The sequence below is a fragment of the Anabrus simplex genome, chromosome 1 (assembly GCF_040414725.1).
Source record: "Anabrus simplex isolate iqAnaSimp1 chromosome 1, ASM4041472v1, whole genome shotgun sequence".
Classification (NCBI taxonomy): Eukaryota; Metazoa; Arthropoda; class Insecta; order Orthoptera; family Tettigoniidae; genus Anabrus; species Anabrus simplex.
Window position 1 is genome coordinate 323,625,862 of NC_090265.1, and position 23,797 is coordinate 323,649,658.

A 23,797-nucleotide genomic window follows, 5' to 3' on the forward strand; every position below is an offset into this window, starting at 1 on the left:
TCTAAATCATTTGTTCACAAATCCGCAGTTTTGTTCGCATACTGAGTTCGGAGTGTTGCGAACGCACTCTTAGCTTTGTTCAAACGGCTGGTCACATCTTTATCTGCCCCTCCGTTCATCGTTACAACGCTTCCTAGGTAGAAAAGCTATTCACTCTCTCTATAACATGAGCATCCAATTGCATTGGAGTGTTATTTCAGTTTCTCAATCGCATTTCCTTCGACTTCTTAATGTTAATCCGAAGTCCAACTTCCTGTGCCTCAGTTTCCAGGTCTTTTAGCTTAATTTCCATATCTTTACAACTATGAGCAAGTACGCATAGGTCATCGGCAAAGTCCAAATCTTCCAGTCGTTGAGTAAGATTCCGCTGGATTCCCAATATGAGTGAAAGTAGACATTCTTGTTTCACGCCAGTCTTAACTTCAATTGGTTCCGTCAAACGTCCTTTATGTTCCACCTGACATGTATACTTATCATACATGCACTTAATCAGACTGATGATCTTCTTGGGAATGTTAAAGATCTTCATTGCTCTCCAGATCTTAACCCTAAAAATGCTTCGAAGGCCTTCTCAAATTCAATAAAGAGCAAATACAAAGGTGACCAGTATTCTGCTGATTGCTCTGCAATTATCCGTATGGTATTGTTCTGATTCGCACAGGAGTGGCCTTCTCGGAACCCAACCTGCTATTTTCTCAGCCTACTGTCCACATACACTTTGATTCTGTTGAGAATGACTCGTGAAAGAACCTTGCTGGGCACAGAGAGCAGTGTGATACCACGCCAGTGGTCGCAAACCGACAGATCTCCTCTCTTCGGAAGTTTGATAAGCAGCCCTTTGTTCCATTCTTCCGGGAAAGTCTCTTTTCCTCAGATAGTAGAAATCAGTGGAAGCAGTAAATCTGCAGATACCTCTGGATTTGTTTTGACAGCTTCAGGTATGACATTATCCAGTCCTGGAGCTTTGCCATTTTTTATGTGTTGGATGGCTTTTACTATTTCTTGTTTTGTTGGTGGCTCGCTGCTGATCCTTCAGTCTTCTGGCATCTCTTCATCCTCCTGCTCTGGTTCCTCAGTTTTTTCTGTAATCCGGTTCAGTACTTCCGTTAAATTCTCTGTCTATCTCTTCATCTGCTCTTCCTCGGAGGTAAAAAGGTTGCCATCTTTATTCTTAATTGGCTTACTACCATCCAATTTCTTGTTGGCCAATTGTCTTGTGTTGGTATAGACAGTTCTTAAATTTCCACCTTCCACAGCATGCTCTACTTCTGTTGCTAGCTTATTAATAAACGCCCGTTTATCCCTGCGAAAGCAACGCTTAACTGATCGATTGATGGCAGACTATTCCTTCTGGGTCCTCTCTTTAGCACCTCGTGTTTTGGCAGAATTATTTTTGGTTTTAGCGATTCTTCTTTCTTCAATTAAGTTCCAAGTGTCTTGTGAAACCCAGTCAGGTCTTCCTTTCTTTTTTACTCCAACTACCGCCTCACAGGTTGAGTTGAACGCTTCTTTAGCCTTAGTCCAAAGGCTGCCACTCCAACAAACTGTTCTTTGCTGTGCTACTCAGTAGTAGAGCTACCCCCTCAGCATGGTTGTCATTCTCTCTTCCTGAATACAACAGAGTACTTCCATTCCTAGTTTTTATTTCTCCCAAACCTGCCCATCTCGTCTCACTAAGACCCAAAATTGTCAGTCGATACCGCATCATTTCTCTTGACACTTCTTCGAGCTTCCCAGTCTTCCACATGGTCTGAATGTTTCAAAATATACTTGATCTCTTCCTGCTCCAGTTTGCCCAGCTCTTCGTACCGATTTCGAAGTTATATTGAGAACTCTTCTTTGATGGTAGTCTCCTTCAGCCTGCTGGTATTATATTTCATTCTACCATATTGATCTGATTGTCTCGCTGATGCTATCTTAATGAGTACAGTTGCTGTGACTAGATGGTGGTCACTATCAACGTCTGCTCCTTTTCTATTTCTCATATCGAGTAGAGAGTGCGCCAATTCCTTTGTATGGCAAAATGGTCAATCTGGTTTTCAGTCTTATGATCCGGAGAGACCCAGGTTATCTTGTGGCATTTTCTGTGAGGGAAAATGGTACCACCAATAATCAATGCCAACATACCATACAGATCGATGAATCGTTCTCCATTATCATTTCGGGTTTCCATACCATGCCTTCCCATAATTTGCTCCAGGCCTTGGTTAGCACTTCTAATTTTTGCATTTAAGTATTTCCATTACCATAACAATATCTCTTTTCCGTATACTTCGTGAAGTTTCATGTAGTTTATTATAAAATGTATCTTTCTCCTCTTCTTCAGCCATCTCCGTCGGTGCAAAGCATTGTGCTAAGGTAACCGGTCCGCTCTAGATGCAAATCGTGCGGTGATTATCCGTTCAGAAATAAAATGCCACTCTAACAAACTCTTCTTTGCTGTGCTACTCAGTAGTAGAGCCACCCCCTCAGCATGGTTGTCATCCTCTCTTCCTGAATACAACAGAGTACTTCCATTCCTAGTTTTTATTTCTCCAAAACCTGCCCATCTCGTCTCACTAAGACTCAAAATTGTCAGTTGATACCGCATCATTTCTCTTGACACTTCTTCGAGCTTCCCAGTCTGCCACATGGTCTGAATGTTTGAAAATCCAATTCGAGTGTTCTTTTTCATAGCAAATGTCACATATTTTGAATCAGTCCGGCTATTTCTTGTTTCGGTTTCTTTGATGAGGTTTATTCGGGTTAGCATGAGTTATCGGCTCAAGCGCCCTTGCCTGGAGCGGGAGCTACCCCTTTCCACTTCAATGCATGCAGGAGTTTTCTGTTGGAGTTCTTTCCCTTAGCCTTTACGGATCCCTCCCCTTCCCCACAAGGCAGTGGTTGCTAATCCTTTTTACCGCGGAAAGCTGGGTTGCCTCTTCTGCCAGTTCCACCGTTCCAAGAACTCTTCTTTGCGCCTTCACTGCCATTGAGGACTTCAGCAGAGTTCACCAGAGCCGCGTTAGCCGTCGATTTTCAGGGTTCCTGCAGGACCTTCACAGCTTCCATGACGGTGCCGGGTCACACAAAGTCCCCAGTGTACTTCGCCCCTGCAGGCCATCCCCTACTTCACGCCGTTGACCGTCTCCCACCACTAGGAGGAGGGGTTGGATTTGTGGGAGACTTTATAAGGTAAGATTTCATATAAGATTGTATACACGCTTAAAACAGGGCGGCCGCGCGGGACGTAAGCTGGGCTGAGGCAGCTGCCGTAGCGCAAAGTACAAACACAGTGCGCTCGGTCTGGATTTGTAAGGGAGACCCTGTATACAAATTGAGACCAGAACAAGATTTACACAAAGCATCAAACGAATAGGTCATGCTTTCAGAAAGAGAATAAGATTCTTTGGTCACCTCTACAGAATGGACGAAGACAGAGTAACAAAACAATTTTTTGAACAATGCAAATAAAAAAGTAAAAACAGAATTTCTCAAAGAAGCCAAGAAGATTTGGAACTACTCGACATTAACAAATCGCAAATGGAAAAGAATGTAGAAAAACAATACTTGGTGGTAAATTTCCAGAGAAAGCCAAAATGAAATCAGGCAATGAATGGACGGAAGAACAAAACAACACCAAGAAAGTATGAAGAAGTTTTAGGATGAGAAGAGGAAGAAAACTGTTTCATGCGGTCCCAAGATGGCCTAATCGAATTAACAATAATAATACTTTGTAATAATAATAATGGGGTAAAACGTGTCTACGATACAAATCGGTTGGAAAAGATTCAACAAGACTTCAAGAAGAACAACACTTGAGATTTCTAGAGAACCTTCAAGCAGAATATCACTAAATACACTCCACCTAGCCTACATTTTAAAGATCCTGAGGGAAAAACTGCCTATAATGACAAGGACAACTGCAATATCCTGGCAAATTATTTTGAGAGTCTCCTTAACTGTGAAAGCCCAGAATTCCCATTCTCATTTGAAGACAATCCAAATATAAACCCGGATTCTTCACCACCAACAAAAGAAGAAGTTGTGCAGATCATTCAATCGCTTAAAAACAAGGCACCAGGCGAGCATTCGATAATCGCCGAATTATGGAAGCGTGCTGGCGACGTAGCTACCGACAAGCTAACAGAAATAATCAGTGAGATTTTGGAAAAGGAGTAACTCCCTAATGATTGGACATTGGCTCTGCTTCACCCTCTTCACAAAAAAGGTGACAGAACGAATGTGAACAATTACCGTGGCATCTCTCTCATCGCAGTAACGTACAAAAACCTCTTAAAAGCCCTTCAAACTAGAGCAGAAGAACAGTTGTATTCACAATGAGGAGAATACCAAGGAGGATTTCGGAAGGGATGATCAAGTGCCGAACAGATTATGAACCTTTAATCTATTATTTCATATCTGAAGCTTAGAAACAAACAGTTTGTAGTAACCTTCATTGATTTCAAGAAGGCTTATGACTCCATTGATCGACACGCCCTATTTGACATACTGAAAGGACTGGGACTGGACAACAAAACCAGAGCAATTATTCAGAACATCTTAACCAACACAATTTCCAAAGTGAAATTCAGGGAGAAATTTCAGAGCCCTTCGAAATCAAGACTGGTGTAATACAGGGAGATGGACTACCATCTTTGCTCTTCAACTGCGTGTTTGAGAAACTCATCCGACAGTGGCAAAAAGTAATGAACGTTAACAGGACTGAAAATGGGGTCAGACTGGGCTACAAAAAACAGAACTTGACAGTTGACTGACTAGCATTCGCAGATGACCTCGCAATTTTTTCGGATTCCCTAGATGCAGCCGCAGCGGAAATTAATGAACTCCAGATTCAAGCAGCAAAAGCGGACCTTAAGATTTCCTTTGAAAAAACAGAATTCATCACTAATATCAAGCAAGCGCCCAAAGAGATAAATGTAGGACAGGGGAAAATCAAGCAAAGGCGTTCAAATATTTGGGCAAGTGGATAGACCCCAATCTCTCTGAGAAGGCAGCTTTCGAATCACAAATCAGGAAAATGGAAATTGCATATAATCAAAGAAAGGCCATGTACAACAAGAAATCCATATCTACAAACGCCAAGTTAAAACATTACCACACAGTCCTCCGCCCAGAGGTCTTGTACGCTGCAGGGTGCCTTGCAATGAATTGGAAGGTGCTAATAGAGAAACTGGAAGTGAAGGAAAGGAAAATTCTAAGAAAAATCTTGGGCCCAGTAAAAGAAAACGGGGAATATAGGAGACGGCACAACCACGAACTTTACATTCATGTGGAAAAAGTAACTGACGCCATGAGGAAACGGAGAATTACCTTCTACTACTGCCATATAACAAGAATGAACCCAATGCGATTGACAAATAGGATTTTCACCTTCTTTCTCCAAAAGAAGACCAAGGGAGCTTGGTTCATTGAGGTGACAAAGATTTACAAGAAGTGAGAATCACAGACAACGATGTCTGGGAACGTGCCTCCCTTGAATAGAAAGTAACAAGACACCGATGTTTCCAAGAAAAACCTAAGCTTTCAACAGGCAAGAAGTGGACTGAGGATAGGAAGCAACGGCATCGTGAACTAATGCATAAGTACTGGGAGGATGTTAAAGCTCGATGCAGCAAGAAACAGTTGAAATGACGTGGTCCTTAGATGGCCGAATCGAAATAATAATAATAATAATAATAATAATAATAATAATAATAATAATAATAATAATAATACAGCCTAAAGTTCTTGATAAAGAAGCAAACAAAACAAGATCATAACAATGGAACTAGCTTATCAATTAACTAAAGATATTTACAACAAAAAAGCTGTCAGTCATCATTACAACACCGTCATAAAGCCGCAGTGCCTGTATGAAGCTGAATGTTTGGTCTTAAACCAAAAGGGACGAATGGATGGATGAATTAGAAAAGAAGGAAAGGAAAGTACTAAGAAATATTCTCCATCCAAAGAAAAATGAAAATGAACGTAGGAAATGGAACAATAAAGTACTTAATTTTGAAAAATGAAAAGCTTTCCGACAGTATCAGAAAAAGGAACATATCGTTTTATAGTCATTTGGTTTGGATGAATTCAAAGAGGCCCTGTTAGATTTAAACACCCCCAAATAAATCCGACCTCAGCCGGGATCGAACCCATTACAGTATGAACAGAAGAACGACGACTAACCGACTATGCCACTGGGGTCGGCGAATTATGACAATTATTACCATGAATCAGATAGTGGTGGTGGTAGCGATTATTGGTTTAAGTACAACTAGGCAAAAATACTCTATTAACACTAATCAGAAGGAATATGGAAGAGGTCCGACACTTCGAAGAACGAAGGTATTGGCAAAAGAAAGACAAGGGCCACAAAGGTCGTGAAAGTGAAAGACTCCCTAGGCCTCGATACCTAATACCGCCAGGGTTGGAAACAAAAGCAAGAGTTGACCAAGTACCATGAATGAAGAACTATTTTTTGGTTGCCGTAGATATGGAGGTCACAGACAAGACAGTTTGTCAATCGCATAATGGAAGAAGAATGTCAACAATTTAATTTGCAGAGTTGCTGACATTGACAGAATGAACTCCGTACTACTGTAAATGAAATGAAACTATGAGATATTTGAAGTATCTATAATAATTAATGATATTAATGATATCAAAAGAATACGACTCCTTGGCTGAATGGTCAGCGTTGATACCTTCGGTTCAGAGGGTCCCGGATTCGATTCCCGGGTGAGTCAGAGATTTTAATTGCGCGTGGCGTGTGATTAATTCTTCTTGTTCTCGAACTGGTTGTTTATATTTGTCCCGACACTCTCCTCTTCATATTCAAACAAAGCACCACACTACCAACCCCCACAGAAGCACCTAATAGTGATTACATTCCTCCAGATAGGGTTGGCGTCAGGACGGGCGTCTGGCTGTAAGAAAGGGACAAATCCACATGTACGACACAGTTCACACCCGTGACCCCACAATGTGGTAAATGTGGTAGTAGTAGAAGAAAAAGACTGATATCGAAAAGACCGTTAGGAAAAATTAAGGAATAATGATAATAATCGAACAATGGGTACAACATTATAATTAAGAGTAAACTTCACGAATCGCCTATTACACTAAAACTAAAGACACGAAGTATTTTAACATAGAAGAAAGGTAGCGACCGATAACAAGGACATTCATTCGTCCTTATATTGCTAACTATACATAAACTTGTCTATGGTCTGTGTGTGTCTCGCGTAGCTCCTATTGGTCTATTGTAGACATTTTTACTTTGCGAGTAAATCTGAAATATTGATCGCATAAAGGCCGTATGTTTCTGCGTTTATGGTTATTCGTGAAAGTTAATTCAGTTGCGGAAAGGCTCCACCAGCTAGTATAGTGTCGATGTACTTGACAAAAATAGACAATTAAGTGTAGTAAATATTTCTCTAAATATGTCAAATTCCGTAGAAACTTTTGATTATGATTTTTCACACAATATTTTGATCGTCATATTTATGTTGATTTTCTTAATGATCTTGTTTTTCTTGGAACTACCGCGGTTCCAAATTTAAATTACTTAAATATTTTGGAAAAAATAACATTTGATATCAGAAGATATCGATATTTTGTTTTGATAATGTCGGCATATCGATACTCTCATTGAGTATCGATATCGAATGTAATATCGATATTTTAGTATATCGGAACATCCCTAGATCCGTCAAAAATAAACAGGTACGTGGCCGAGGTTCAGTACTATTCGTCCTTATTTAACGACAGTCATTTAAGCTTAACAGCCTTCATAACCGTTGGCAATTTGCGTCGGAGTATCTACAGTCAGCAACAATTTTGTTCGTACAGCTTCATACCTGCCAACTTTCAAAAAGAGAAATCCAGAAGAACTAAAGCGGAAATTTTTGAACAACACGCACATGCGCCGCGAAGTCTTGAGACATAGTGAAAAAGGACGGCAAGGGGGGAGATTACAAACAATACTAATACAAGTCAAATACATGTTATGATCACCTCTGAAATTAGATACTTAAAAGTTACATCTTGATGAGTGCTCATTTGTTTTCACTTAATACTGGGAACAGTTCACACAGAACACAAACAGTGTTTTTCTGCACTTTAAACTTGCGGGTCACAATACGAATGACACCGTCAAAATTAAACTAAACATGTACACTTATTTACAAAATTCTGTCAAGTTCACAGTATGTAGGCTATTACCCATCACAAGCTGGAGAAGACAGATGGAGATGAGTTGTTTTCTTTCCTTTCTTCAGAAATTCTGGAGGAAAACTACTCGAGTAACATGGAGCAGTATTTCTGGTTTTCAAAACAGAAATAGAATCCAGGATTTCATTTGACATTGAGGACCTAAACAGATTTTGGTCCTTTTTCACCAAGCTGAACACACGTTCACACTCAGCATTGCTGTGCGGTAGAGTGAGAACAGAAAGTATTAGCCTGGATATCCTGTCATACTTAAGAACACCATAAGCTCCACGAATCTTCATCAAGCGAGCCCATTTGGTGTCATCTGTCAGACTCACTCTCAACAGTATCAAAGTTATCAATCTGAAGAGCTACACGTTGGTTCTGAGGCACATTCATTGCATCCTCAACAGACTCATTGTCCTTCCTCGGCAGCAATGATGGAAATCCTTCTACAAAGAATTGTACAGAAGAAAACTGGCCATCTTCAATTTTTGAAACATCTGCAACCTTCGCATGTTTCAGTACTTCATCGTTGAGAGGGAACTTGTTAATAATATTTGTATAATCACATGCTGTGCAGAAGTAACTCCTGACAGATGAAAAGAATGTTCATTTATCTATCATTACATTTCTTCACCAAGTTCATTGTCTCGGAACGCCAACGACTAGCTCATCATTGTCTCTCTGATTCTCAATTCTCAAATCTGGAAAGCAGCTGCTTTAACAGGTTCGCCATTAGTTCTCGTAGTTTATGAAAGTGAGGGGAAGCACTATGAAGTGTACAATTGAGATTTTCAAATAAAGGAATGACAGCATACATGAAGGTACAGTATGCCTTATTTAAACCTCATGACAGAATCATAAAAAATCTTTACGATTTAGAATTCTTTAGCACAGGAGTATCAGATTTTGTGACACATGCAAATCTTTTGGAAGTGACCAGTTCTGACGACTCAAGTGGCTTTCCTCTTTTCATGGTCTTTGGAACTACCAGGCTCGGCTTTTGGGATCGTAAATGATGTTAAGTTAGCAGTTGATGCACACTGAGCATTAACAAGCACCTCATATTTAAAGAAACCAAGCAGTGGATCCCATTGCTCTAACAGTCTCTGCAGACACCTTCCTATCGATAGCCATCTTGTGCAAACATGTTTCGGTATCTTCTTCGTTTCCTTATTGTGAAGCTCTTGGAATTTCTTAAGGCGTTCCTTCCTCTTAGAATTGTTTTTCTAAATAATAGAAGATGTCGACTAATAGTTCATCAAGTTTAAGAGGCAAACTGCTTGCACCTTTATCAGCAGCCAAGTTAATCAAATGGCATGAGCAACCCAGTACAAAGACATATGACTGTACTTCCCTTTAAAAACAGCAGCAACTCATTCTTCTTTCCAAATCATGACTGGATCATTGTCGGAACAGAACGCTACACAATTTTTACTTGGTATTTTGTAACAGTCTAACTGTGAAATTACCACATTACCAATATTACGTCCCGTTGAATCACCCACCAAGGCTGGGACAGACAACACTGAGCTATCTTTTCCTGTTTTGCCACAAAACAGGTGCCGAAAATAGGGTAAAGCTTAGCGTTACTATTATTGCTCCCATCCGTAGCTAAAGAAAATGGTTCACATTGCCTGTAACCAACCAGTTCACTTCTTGAATCCGTAGCCATTTCTTTTAAAACGTGTGTGGTTTTCGTACGACCACAGCCATATAATTTTTGTAATTTCTGAACCTACGAACAGCATGCAGCCACTTGCTTGGTACCTCTAATTTTGTGTGTTAGCCAAACCCTAGGGATTCACAAACAATCGACGGCAATGAAACCGCAGTAGCATTCCTGAGAAGCCAGTGACCATCTTAATTGACGTGTAATTCATTTCAGAGCATTTTGCACGAATAGCGCAGGACATGGGCGTCTTCAAAAATTCGTACAAACTGCTCTCAGTGGTAATACCCTCATAGTGGCTCACTGATATATAGATAGACAGATAGGCAGATAGATTAGATTAATACACTGACTGACAGAGCAAATGCAACACCAAGAAGGAGTGGTCAGAACTTTATGCCAATTGCAGGGTAGACTGACGTCACTGAGGTATGCTCATGATGTGAAATGCGCCGCTGTGCTGCGCACGTAGCGAACGATAAATGGGACACGGCGTTGGCGAATGGCCCACTTCGTACCGTGATTTCTCAGCCGACAGTCATTGTAGAACGTGTTGTCGTGTGCCACAGGACACGTGTATAGCTAAGAATGCCAGGCCGCCGTCAACGGAGGCATTTCCAGCAGACAGACGACTTTACGAGGGGTATGGTGATCGGGCTGAGAAGGGCAGGTTGGTCGCTTCGTCAAATCGCAGCCGATACCCATAGGGATGTGTCCACGGTGCAGCGCCTGTGGCGAAGATGGTTGGCGCAGGGACATGTGGCACGTGCGAGGGGTCCAGGCGCAGCCCGAGTGACTTCAGCACGCGAGGATCGGCGCATCCGCCGCCAAGCGGTGGCAGCCCCGCACGCCACGTCAACCGCCATTCTTCAGCATGTGCAAGACACCCTGGTTGTTCCAATATCGACCAGAACAATTTCCCGTCGATTGGTTGAAGGAGGCCTGCACTCCCGGCGTCCGCTCAGAAGACTACCATTGACTCCACAGCATAGACGTGCACGCCTGGCATGGTGCCGGGCTAGAGCGACTTGGATGAGGGAATGGCGGAACGTCGTGTTCTCCGATGAGTCACGCTTCTGTTCTGTCAGTGATAGTCACCGCAGACGAGTGTGGCGTCGGCGTGGAGAAAGGTCAAATCCGGCAGTAACTGTGGAGCGCCCTACCGCTAGACAACGCGGCATCATGGTTTGGGGCGCTATTGCGTATGATTCCACGTCACCTCTAGTGCGTATTCAAGGCACGTTAAATGCCCACCGCTACGTGCAGCATGTGCTGCGGCCGGTGGCACTCCCGTACCTTCAGGGGCTGTCCAATGCTCTGTTTCAGCAGGATAATGCCCGCCCACACACTGCTCGCATCTCCCAACAGGCTCTACGAGGTGTACAGATGCTTCCGTGGCCAGCGTACTCTCCGGATCTCTCACCAATCGAACACGTGTGGGATCTCATTGGACGCCGTTTGCAAACTCTGCCCCAGCCTCGTACGGACGACCAACTGTGGCAAATGGTTGACAGAGAATGGAGAACCATCCCTCAGGACACCATCCGCACTCTTATTGACTCTGTACCTCGACGTGTTTCTGCGTGCATCGCCGCTCGCGGTGGTCCTACATCCTACTGAGTCGATGCCGTGCGCATTGTGTAACCTGCATATCGGTTTGAAATAAACATCAATTATTCGTCCGTGCCGTCTCTGTTTTTTCCCCAACTTTCATCCCTTTCGAACCACTCCTTCTTGGTGTTGCATTTGCTCTGTCAGTCAGTGTATACCAATCAAAACTTAAGCCTCACGATAAAACAAGAATAGTATAGAATTCTTAGATCCGACGCTCTAGAATGATTATACTGAGTTTGCTTCCTTCTAGAGATTAGTACGTTATCTCGGCGTATAAATTTAAATGCTAGGTGCAAATATCTTACGTAATCACTTCCTACTAAGGATCCCACAAGGATACACACTATCACTTAATTTGTATGCTCGTAAGTACCCAGGCCGATGACGAACGATGTACCAATCCCGTTAAATTTAACGAAGCAAGTAAGAAATGCAACGAAAATGGAGGTGGGGAGTGGTTGCGTATAATCATCATCTAGGTAGGTAATGAAACGAAATAATGTATCTTCTTTATAGCAGGAAAGTTGATCTGGAAAAGATCCTGCGGGCGCCCATGCTGCTTTTAGTCTTCAAATAGCTATGAAACAAATGGCAAAATACTTACTACTAATGCTTGCTGCAATTGCCCAGAAATATTGAAAATAGAAGCTTTTTGTATCCTTAACCAAAACTCAAATGTGGAAAGCCTGGTTTATTTAGTCAATTAAAATTCAGGAAACTCAAGTATTTAGTCAATTTTCGATGAGCAAGAATGAAACTATTTAAAGTAGAGACAATGCAACCAACAGTAAGTATCCAATAAAATTTCAAACATTTAAACTGTAATGTCATAAATATTTGAGAGGTAACAAGAAATTGCTTAAAGAAATAGGTTTTTCGGAGAAGTAGCCTACTACACTAACTGGTATCGAAAGGAAGGTAGAGATTGTAATGATGTGTGTGTCATAGTGAAAGTAAAGTAAGTTTTGAATAATAATATTTGTTTGTCCAACCCTTGTCCCGTTTCTGTATGGGATCGGGTATGAGGTGAAATGAATCTGTCGTGACGGGTTTTTATGACCGGATGCCCTTCATGGCGTTAACCTCATCAGAGGAGTTAATGAGATGAAATGAAAGACGTGATATATGATAGTGAGGGAGAGGGTGAAATCCGGTGCTGGCACATAGCCTACTCCTGTCGAATAGCACCAAGGGGTCTGCTCAGGGCTTAATGTCTCCATCCGACGGACGAATCACCATCAACAGCGCCATATCCCCTCACTCCATATGAGCACTGCGGAGAGGTTTGGAATTTAATCCAGGCTTTTGACACGCGATCTAGTGATTAGAAGTTGTATGTCACCACCTCCCCTACCCTGCCGGCCAACATTCCGATGGTGAAAACATTTTCGACCAACGGGATTCGAGCCGGCTAACCACAGTGTCAGACCGTTTAGACTTCAACGCCTTAACGAATATGGCCACCAGGCGGGATAATAATAATAATAATAATAATCACCATCATCATCATCATAATCATAACGTCTGACTCCATGACTAAATGGTTAGCGTGCTGGCCTTTGATTCAGTGGATCCCGGGTTTGATTCCCAGCCGTGGCGGCGAATTTAACCTTCACTGGTTAATTCCGATATTTCGGGGTCTGGGTGTGTGTGCCGACTTCATCATTAGAATTTAGCGCAGGTCGCCTATACGGCGTCAACTCGAAAGACCTCCACCAGGCCTCTTCGGAGGCCACACGCCATTATTTATAATAATAATAATAACAAGAAGAAGAAAGTAACAATTGTTCATGGATTAATTTGGTACTGAAGTAAATGGTCAAATATTGCACTTTTCTGTAAACCATTAGGGCCTATATATCGACTGTTTTAAACCTAAATAATATGACCAAACAGCCTGGACAGTACCACATAAGTTTCATATTGTAAGTATTGCCAATGCAAAGTTTACTGATACGAGCGGAATAGGCCTGTGGTGTAAGCGTTCTCTTTTTTCTACCTGCGATACGAGGTCACTCAAACCTTAAATCTCTGTAAGGACCAGGAATATCGAACCCAACTGTCCGAGGATGGCAATTACGAGTAATAACGCTACACTAAAGTGGCGGACAACGACAGATTATACCGGTCTTACAAAATCGTCATTTCACAACCTAGGAACATAATACTGTATGCTATAAATGACAATATATCACAGCATTGAAAGTTCAAAAGAAGCCAGTCGGAATATTCACAATTATATATTAATCACCCTACTTCATGTATTCGCTTTCGCAGTAAAGGAGATCTGAGAAAAATGCAGGCATCACTGGGTACAACACAAAACAGCCAACTGCATCAAGAAGAAAATATTCCAGAATTAATTTCAGTATTACCAATGGGAGCCTCCGTGGCTCAGACGGCAGCGCGTCGGCCTTTCACCGCTGGATACCGTGGTTCAAATCCCGGTCACTCCATGTGAGATTTGTGCTGGACAAAGCGGAGGCGGGACAGGTTTTTCTCCGGGTACTCCGGTTTTCCCTGTCATCTTTCATTCCAGCAACAGTCTCCATTATCATTTCATAGCATCTATCAGTCATTAATAAATCACTTTGGGAGTGGCGACCCCATCGTACTAATAGCCTATATCTGCTTCATTCATTACATCCCTGACCCGGTCAATGACTGGAAAACAGGTTGTAGGTTTTCATTTCCATTGGAGGTGAGCAACAATCGAAACAAGAATGATTATCGTATGTGTATCTTATAGATCTATCGCATGGACATTATCAAAAGTAAACGGCGCAAGGTAAGTTGACTGTAAACGGCATACGGAGTGAGAAGGAACAGTACAATACCTGAAACATTTCTCTCTTTATCAACAAGTATGCCTTCTGTTCTAGTTTTTGTATTTCACTTCTATAGTGATCTGGATCAATCGTATTAAAGCTACTGTAAGCCTGTTCGAATACTGTATTTTCAAACACAAACTCAAGTCTCAACAGCGATCATGTAAGTCAAGCGGAATAGGCCGTAGGCAATAAAAGGGCCAAATACAGGGCAGTGACTGACACCTACATCTTCGTGGAATCCGCAGTCGAAACGACGGGGTCGTGGTGTCAAGGCGCCAAAAATCTCGTTACAGATATTATTTTTCAACGGAATTCCTGTTGGTGAAATTACACCCGGCGAGTTGGCCGTGCGGTTAGGAGCGGGCAGCTGTGAGCTCGCATCCGGAAGATAGTGGGTTCGAATCCCACTGTCGGCAGCCCTGAAGATGGTTTTCCGTGGTTTCCCATTTTCACACTAGGCAAATGCTGGGGCTGTACCTTAATTAAGGCCACGGCCGCTTCCTTCCCATTCCTAGGCCTTTCCCGTCCCATCATCGCCATAAGACCTACCTGTGTCGGTGCGACGTAAAGCAAAATAGCACACACACACAAAAAAAGGATGAAATGTTCTATGTCTGAACCTATTGAACCTTGATCTGTATGTTTTAGTTAAGAAAGTGTTAATCCACGAGTAACCAAAATAGTAACATAAGTGTCCAGTCGTCGTCCATCGAATATTTGCGCAAGTGCGAAAATTTCAGCAATGACTCTCCAAGAAGTGATTTCTTAAAAAAGTTCTTTACAATTGCCTTTACGTCGCACCGACACAGATAGGTCTTATGGCGACGATGGGACAGTAAAAAGCTAGGAGTGGGAAGGAATCGGCCGTGGACTTGATTAAGGTACAGCCTCAGCATTTGCCTGGGTGAAAACGGGAAGCCAATAAAAACCACCTTCAGGGCTGCCGACAGTGGGGTTCGGACCCATTATCTCCCGAATACAAGCTGACAGCTACGTGACCAAACCGCATAGTCACTCGCTCGGTAGAATATAACATATAATAGGAATAAATAATCAAAAAACAAAGAAAGTTGTGACTATCCGAATGAGAAATGTGATATTGACCACTGGGAGGTTATACATCCATTATTGTTTAAGGCTGCTAGGATATTCTCATTCGGCTAGGATTGTAACCATTACTGAAAATAATAATAATAATAATAATAATAATAATAATAATAATAATAATAATAATAATAATAATAATAATAATAATAATGTAACGTCTAGTCTTTTCAAGCACCTTCTCAAACGAGTACCGGAGATCAACTGCGTACGCGAATAGCTGTGCAGTCGGCTGGCATTTGAGTGTTTTAAAATTCCTATTATAAGATTTACCTGCACGTTAAAGAAGCCCATTTCAAGGTAAGGTTTCGGCACAATGGCGTTATATAGATGAGACATTACTAACATAGCAATAAAGCGAGCAAGCTTGAGTTTTGCTTCACTTCAGACATTGTATTCATAACTTTGGTTTATCTCAACTGCAGGCATGTGACTTTTCACTACAAAGATCCCCATGCATTGGCCGGGATTCAATGCACGGCCACCTTGGTGAGAAGCGAGCGACGGTTTCACTCGGCTATCACGCTTCACAAACACATATTATTATTATTATTATTATTATTATTGAGCAAGTTGGCCGTGCGGTTAGTGGCGCGCAGCTGTGAGCTTGCATTCGAGAGATAGTGGGCTCGAAACCCACTGTCGGCAGCCCTGAAGATGGTTTAGCGTGGTATCCCATTTCTACACCAGGCAAATGCTGGGGCTGTACCTTAATTAAGGCCATGGACGCTTCCTTCCTACTCCAAGCCCTTTCCTATGCCATCGTCGCCATAAGGCCTATCTGTGACGGTGCGACGTAAAGCAACTTGAAAAATTATTATTAATACTATTATTATTATTATTATTATTATTATTATTATTATTATTATTATTATTATTATTATTATTATTATTATTATTATTAACTCGGTCATGGTTGGTTAAAGAAGCAGAGGGAAATATAGAGGACAGCTACAATATAGTTTTCAAAAATTTCATGGCAAGAGGCGCAGAAGAGAAGAGATTACATTGTTTACCGCAGAAGGTGTTGAGGAGGCGCTTAATTTATTTGCGCCGGGCGAGTTGGCCATGCGATTACGGACGCGCAGCTGTGAGTCTGCATCCGGGAGATAGTGAGTTCGAACCCCACTGTCGGCAGCCTTGAAGATGGTTTTTCGTGGTTTCCCATTTTCACACCAGGCAAATACTGGAGCTGTACCTTAATTAAGACCACAGCCGCTTCCTTCACAGGTGGTGGTGGTGGTGATTACTGTTTTAAGAGGAAGCACAACTAGACAACCATCCTCTATATAACACTAATCAGAGAGAAATATGGAAGGGGATCGACACTTCGAAAAATGGAGGTATCGACCAAAGAAAGGCAAGGGGCACGAAGGGCGTGAAAATGAAAGACTCCCTAGCCCTCGCAAACCTAAGAACAAGAGTTGACCAAGGAAGGTCGGGTAGGATAGATGAAAGTGAGGAGCCTGGCACAAGTAATTGGAAGCAATACCAGGACTCAGCTAAGGGCCCCGGTGGTCGCCAAACCACGCTCCAAAGTTCAGAGCCCCTGAGACCCCTTTTAGTTGCCTCTTACGACAGGAAGGGGATACCGTGGGTGTAATTTTACCGACCCCACCCACTGGGGGCTTCCTTCACACTCCTAGGTCTTTCCTATCCCGTCGTCGCCATAAGACCTGTGTCGGTGCGACGTAAAGCAAATAGTAAAAAATAATAATTGACGCTGGATTGCAGACTGAATGTTTAAAGTCTAGAATGATAATATTATACGTACACAAGATGAGCCAGCTAAAATATTCACCTCAAATAACTGGCAAATCTTTGAAGATGTCGAAAATTTGTTTTCACTTTCAGTCCTTTCCCAGGCTGTCAATATCTTGAGATGCCTTTGTTTTGTTTTAATGAATGTTGTCTGTTAAAAGTCGTCGCATAGCCAGTTCCATTTACCTGTTATCTACGGCAATATTGAAGGTTTTAAATCATATAACGTTATCACAGCATATTGTTCTGGACACAGTAGAGCGAATACCGCGGTGTCAGATGAAGGTGAAGAAACTCTATTATGTCAACAGCTCACGAAGCATGCGTAACGCGTGTCTTGCTCACCTGGTTAGTGATTCATTTGAATAGACCTCATAGCTAACTAACGAAGCACATATTAAGACATTCCATTTTCTAGAGAAGTACTTGTAGGATTTGAAGAAAAATTACATCCTTAAATTTCCAATGTCCTTATCTCTCTCTTTTTTTTTAACAAACTGCTTTACGTCGCACCGACACAGATAGGACTTATGGCGACCATGCGAGAGGAAAGGCTAGGAGTTGGAAGGAAGCGGCCGTGACCTGAATTAAGGTACAACCTCAGCATTTGCCTGGTGGTAAAATGGGAAACCACGGAAAACCATCTTCAGGGCTGCCGTCAGTGGGGTTCGAACTCACTATCTCCCGAATGCAAACTCACAGCTGCGCGCTCCCAACCGCACGGCCACTTGCTCGGTGCCCTTATCTCTAATACTAAGTGTAGTTACATTACAACATGAAGTTACTGCCGTTTTCTCAGCAGGGTAGCGTATGTCCGATTATGGGCCCCTTTGTAACATAACTGAAAGTGACAATAGATTTTCTATTCTTAAACGGTTTACGAGTTATTTGAGGCGAACGTTTTCACTACTCACCCTATAGTGCTGCCTGCTGTCATTTCTTGATGGATACAGTACTTTTGCATCCATCTCTTGGCACAGGCCAGAGTAAAGTGTAGCTTCCACCGAAGTCCCAGTCAACATCCATGGCTGTGACAATATGGAAGTTGCTGGGGTATGGGTAGTGCTGAGTAATGACATTCAGAGCATGGCTAGTGCATCTGAGAGTTATGAAAGGTCCCCCTGTGGGGGGCGGGGCGGTAGAATAACACCCACGGCATCCCCTGCCTGTCGTAAGAGGCGACTAAAAGGGGCCCCAGGAGCTCTGAACTTTGGAGCGTGGGTTGGCGACCACGGGGCACTTAGCTGAGTCCTGTATTGCTTCCACTTACTTGTGCCATGCTCCTCACTTTAATCTATCCTATCCGACCTCCCGTGGTCAACACTTGTTCTTTTCTGACCCCGATGGTATTACGTATGGAGGCCTAGGGAGTCTTTCATTTTCATGCCCTTCGTGGCCCTTGTCTTCCTTTGGCCGATACCTTCATTTTTCGAAGTGTCGGACCCCTTCCATTTTTTCTTTCTGATTAGTGTTATATAGAGGATGGTTGCCCAGTTGCACTTCCTCTTAAAACAATAATCACCACCACCACCTCCTGTTATGAAAGGTGCTGCTCATAGGGTCAGTCGTGCTGCAATAGTACTTTCTGACCCAGTGAGGAAAGCAATGGCAAACTACCTCACTCCTCATCTTGCCTAGTACGCCTCATTTTGGTGCTGCCATTGGTTTTTGGGGTTTCCTTATAACCGCATAACCTTTGGTGGTGCTATTTGAGGATCCAACCAGCCTCTGGTCTGATGACCTAACAGACAGACAGACCGTCCCTATAGTGTACATATCGTCATCATCATCGTCATGGTTTTTATAACTTCTAAGCGAATTCCTACTGTTCTGCTTACTTGTGTTCAGGGGTCGCCGTGTACTCCTCCCATATTTTTAACCGGATTTCAAGAGTGTATAAAGGTTACCTCTCCACATCCGTTATTGACCTCCAGATCAGAAAGAACACTAAACTTTATATCACCTATCTTACGTACGTCAGAAATAGCCCGACAAAAAGTCAGAATTCCGACAGAATGGTAAGTTTTACAGAGATGGTTCACTAGACACATTACCGTTGCGACATATTTCTAGACACTAGACTTACCGCAGATAAACCACAAGATTCTTCACGATCACACAAGTAAGCCACGTATTACATGCATAGCTCACGAATACGGACCAGTGAAACTTGGCTTCCTGTGCACAGTGCAAACGTGCGCACTTTCAGGCGGACAGCTACTACCTCCTCGTGGACAAACAATAACTTCTCCTCGGTCTGACACGATTAGCAATGTTGCCAACAAAACCTACCTCCATGTTAGTAGCTAATGATGAGAAATGTTTGGGTCGAAAATATAATTGAGAGATACGATCTCAAAATACCGCAAGTCTAAGGACATGAGGACTATCTTCATTAACATATTGGTTGAATATTACCTCATTAAGTCTTCTTCTTTTTCTTTTTGGTCTTTCTCTAATTATTTTGGGTCGGCACTTCATGTATATTTGGCCCATTTTATGCCGATTGCTCTACCTCACACCAACTCTATGAATATGGACAGATGTATACACTATTTCATGTCTCTGGGTTGGTTGTATATGTTAAGTATTTTAAGTCCCACTAACTTCTTTTACGGTTTTCGGAGAGGCCGATATGCCGGAATTTTGTCCCGCATGAGTTCTTTTGCGTGCCAGTAAATCTACCGACACGAAGCTGACGTATTTGAGCACCTTCAAATACCACCGGACTGAGCCAGGATCGAACCTGCCAAGTGGGGGTTCAGAAGGCCAGCGCCTCAACCATCTGAGCTACTGACAACCTTGTAAAGTAAATATAAAGTAAAAATATAAAATATAAATATAAAATCATCTTCGAGTGCCACATTTTCCTGTAGTTACTGCTGTTGCAGACTACCATGTCTTCTCCTTTGATACTCTCGATTATTTCTAAGTCCATATTTATAAAATCTTGACATGTTAAAACACAGAAACACAAAATATATACTGACCACTAATTTGTACAATTATTCAAAAGAAGGAGTACGGAACGCCACATAGTAAACTGCACTTCAATCCTTTGTCCTTTACTGTTTGGATTCACTTGCTCCAAGTCGTTACTTTAAAGTTAGCCTCGTAAAAGTATTTCTCCACCAGGGGCAGAATGAATGTCTTCCTCTGGGTCTCTTGCCATAGACATTTCCCTCTACCACAATCTTCTCCAAGGTGCCTGTTGTTCTGGCGGCATGTCCGAAGTAAAGGAGGTAAGCCTGGCCTGCACGTATTGGTGGTGTTCAGTCCAAGAAATGCGGAGAATGCGTCCGTAGGCCCACATCTCTAAACTCACGGGAGCACTTATTCTACTGCCGCTTATCCTACACTTGTGCGGTCGCGGGTGCGAACTCTGTCGAATTTAGCCCTGTTTTATTGTCGGATGCCCTTCCTAACGCCAACAGTATGTAGAGGGATATAATCACTATTACGTATTTCTGTGGCGGTTGGTAGTAGTGGTGTGTTGTGTGAATATGAAGAGGAGAGTGTTAGGACAAACGCAAACATCCAGCTCCCGAGCCAGAAGAATTAATTATGGCTTTTAGTGCCGGGAGTGTCCGAGGACAAGTTCGGCTTGTCAGGTGCAGGTGTTTTGAATTGACTCCCGTAGGCGACATGCGCGTCGTGATGAGGATGAAATGATGATGAAAACGACACATACACCCAGCCCCCGTGCCAACGGAATTAACCAATTATGGTTGAAATTCCCGACCCTGCCGGGAATCGAACCCAGAACTCCTGTGATCAAAGGCCAGCACGCTAACCATTTAGCCATGGAACCGGACATCAAACGCGATTAAAATCCCCGACCTGGCCGAGAATCAAACCCGGGACCCTCTGAACCGAAGGCCTCAGAGCTAACCATTCAGCCAAGGAGTAGGACCGTGAGGAGCTGCACTATGACAAACAAAGTCATAGAATAAATAGCATGACAGATTGCATCCACTCTTGCCACATCAAGGATGCTAAATTCTTAACTACCGTAGCTTCATTTAATAGCAGATGGAATGATAGCCATGGCCTGAACGTGCCAGCGGATGAGGAAAACTACGACAGAGATGAAGTCAAGGGATGAAATATAGAGCGAAAACGATTTAAAAACGTATATATAAGAGGCATAAAATCAGATAAGACCAGAACACAAGCAGAATATAGAGGACTGAGGAGATACCTAATTGGTGAACGATGTTTGACATAATGTTCTATGATGAAAATGATATGTAAGGGTGTCTGTACGTTGTTAATGTGTACGGCCTTCTTTCGTCATGTATCTATAGTCTATAATTACATTTCGTCACGATCAAACGCTGCTTGTATACCGTCAAATCAGCTCTGATACGTCTATTATAAAGATTTAGCATTAGATACGACCTTTTTTTTTTTGCTATTTGCTTTATGTCGCACCAGATAGATCTCATGGCGACGATGGGACAGGAAAGAGCTAGGAGTAAGAAGGAAGCGGCCGTGGCCTTAATTAAGATACAGCCCCGGCATTTGCCTGGTGTGAAAATGGGAAACCACGGAAAACCATCTTCAGGGCTACCGACAATGGGGTTCGAACCTACTATTTCCCGAATACTGGATACTGGCCGCACTTAAGCGACTTCAGCTATCGAGCTCGGTGATATGACTTTTTAGTGTCTTCACAGTCTGTTCTCGAAGATCTCAACATCCACAATATAACCTTATGCTAGAATATCTTATTCCTAGACGTAGACCACATTCCCCATCACCATCTAATCAATCACAGTTCAATGGCATGGGTCAAGAATGTTTCAAAAAGGAGTTATAAATGGTTCTATGTCTTCTCTTCGATGAATATACGAGTCTCACTGCACATCACTTACGACTGCACGATGCTACAGTACATATTTTCTGTTTAGAAGCTTAATAGCTTCTTTTTGCTAGTGACTTTACATTACATCAACTCAGGCAGGTTTTCTCGCGACGTTGGGACTGGGAAGGGCTAGGACTGTGAAAGACGCGATCGTGGTCTTAATTAAGGCACAGTCCCTACATTTGCCTGGTATGAAGATGGGCAAACTTCGGAAAACTATCTTCAGAGCTAGCGATAGTGGGATTCGAAACCACCGTCTCCCGATTGTAGGCTGCATGGCCGAAACCACGCAGCCAGCGTTAAAACATAACTGCTCGGCTCTACTTACAAACAGTTCGTTTAGTGGTGGACTGGTCCATAAACCTCCCGCCGTACCTTGTTTACGCCGTCGGAACATTTCCAAATACTACAGTATAAGCTTAGGTTATTCACCAGCCCCGTCGTGTAGTGTGCCTGACGCTTAACTGGAGTCCCTGGGTTCGATTCATGGCCAGTTCATGCATTTTAATTCTGGACTAGGAGTTGAAATTGGGTTTACTCAGCTTCGTAACAAGAACTGAGGAGCTGTATGATATGAGAATAAGCGCAGTCGGTCAAGAGAGCCAAGTAACATAGTTGAGGATGTCGTTACGCTGACCACGCATGCCACCTGACTAGGAAGCACTAATCTTGGCTGGCGAAGGTCCTAATGGGGTTTTGCGCCACGGGTAGGAACTTTTCTGAGAGAAACTAGGAGGAAGAAAGAGAGGTGGCTACTGCTATACGCACTGTAAAAATAACAATGGCGTATGGCCTCCGGAGAGACCTGGTGCAGGTCTTTTTCTAGTAGACGGCCTGTCGGCTCATTCCCGTCATTGGCCATTTCGCAGATCCTTACGATATTACATAGGTAATGTACTGTACCTCGTGCAGTGTTACTTTAGCCCTCTTTTGGTTCGTATATCCTTGTGGCATAGGAGTTGCAAATTCTCTTAAGTTATAGCAAATTTCCGTTATATGATCCTTCTGATATCCATGTCTAGTCCTGAATTATCTTCTAATTAACTTTCTAAGGTTCGCCTCTGTGGTGTAGTGGTTAGTGTGATTAGCTGCCACCCCCGAAGGCCCAGGTTCGATTCCCGGCTCTGCCACGAAATTTGAAAAGTGGTACGAGGGCTGGAACGGTGTCCACTCAGCCTCGGGAGGTCAGCTGAGTAGAGAGGGGGTTCGATTCCCTCTTCAGCCATCCTGGAAGTGGTTTTCCGTGGTTTCCCACTTCTCCTCCAGGCAAATGCCGGGATGGTACCTAACTGAACGCCACGGCCGCTTCCTTCCCTCTTCCTTGTCTATTCCTTCCAAACTTCCCATCCCCCACAAGGCCCCTATTCAGCATAGCAGGTGAGGCTGTATGGGCGAAGTACTGGCCATCCTCCCCAGTTGTATCCCGGACCCAGAGTCTGACGCTCCAGGACACTGCCCTTGAGGCGGTAGAGGTGGGATCCCTCGCTGAGTCCGAGGGAAAAACCGACCCTGGAGGGTAAACAGAAGAAGAAGAAGAAGAAGAAGAAGAACGTTCTAAGTAGTTGAAACTCTCCACAACTATGAGCCGTTCCACGTTGGAGCAAGAGTGGCACATCGTGTCCATGTATTTCTTTCTCACCTGCATTAGCTACAGTGCTTATATTTGGACTGACAGCACGGCATTAAAAAGAATTTAGAAGGAAACTTTCTAACTATTTTAATTAAAGTAATTTAAAGTCTGCTTTATAT

At 42.9% G+C, this 23,797-nt stretch overlaps 1 protein-coding gene across 2 annotated transcripts in view; it reads right to left on the reverse strand.

Moving 5' to 3' along the window:
* The window catches only part of LOC136865558 (putative fatty acyl-CoA reductase CG5065), a 239,617-nt gene that overhangs the window by 72,992 nt on the left and 142,828 nt on the right, over nt 1–23,797 (reverse strand). The window contains exon 1 of one of the 2 annotated variants that reach the window (XM_067142414.2): nt 19,268–19,401. The exons of the other annotated variant lie outside the window; for it this stretch is intronic. The gene's annotated coding sequence lies outside the window, so the exon portion shown is untranslated. Of the gene's footprint in view, nt 1–19,267; nt 19,402–23,797 lie in introns of those variants that run through there. 2 annotated transcript variants of the gene reach the window in all.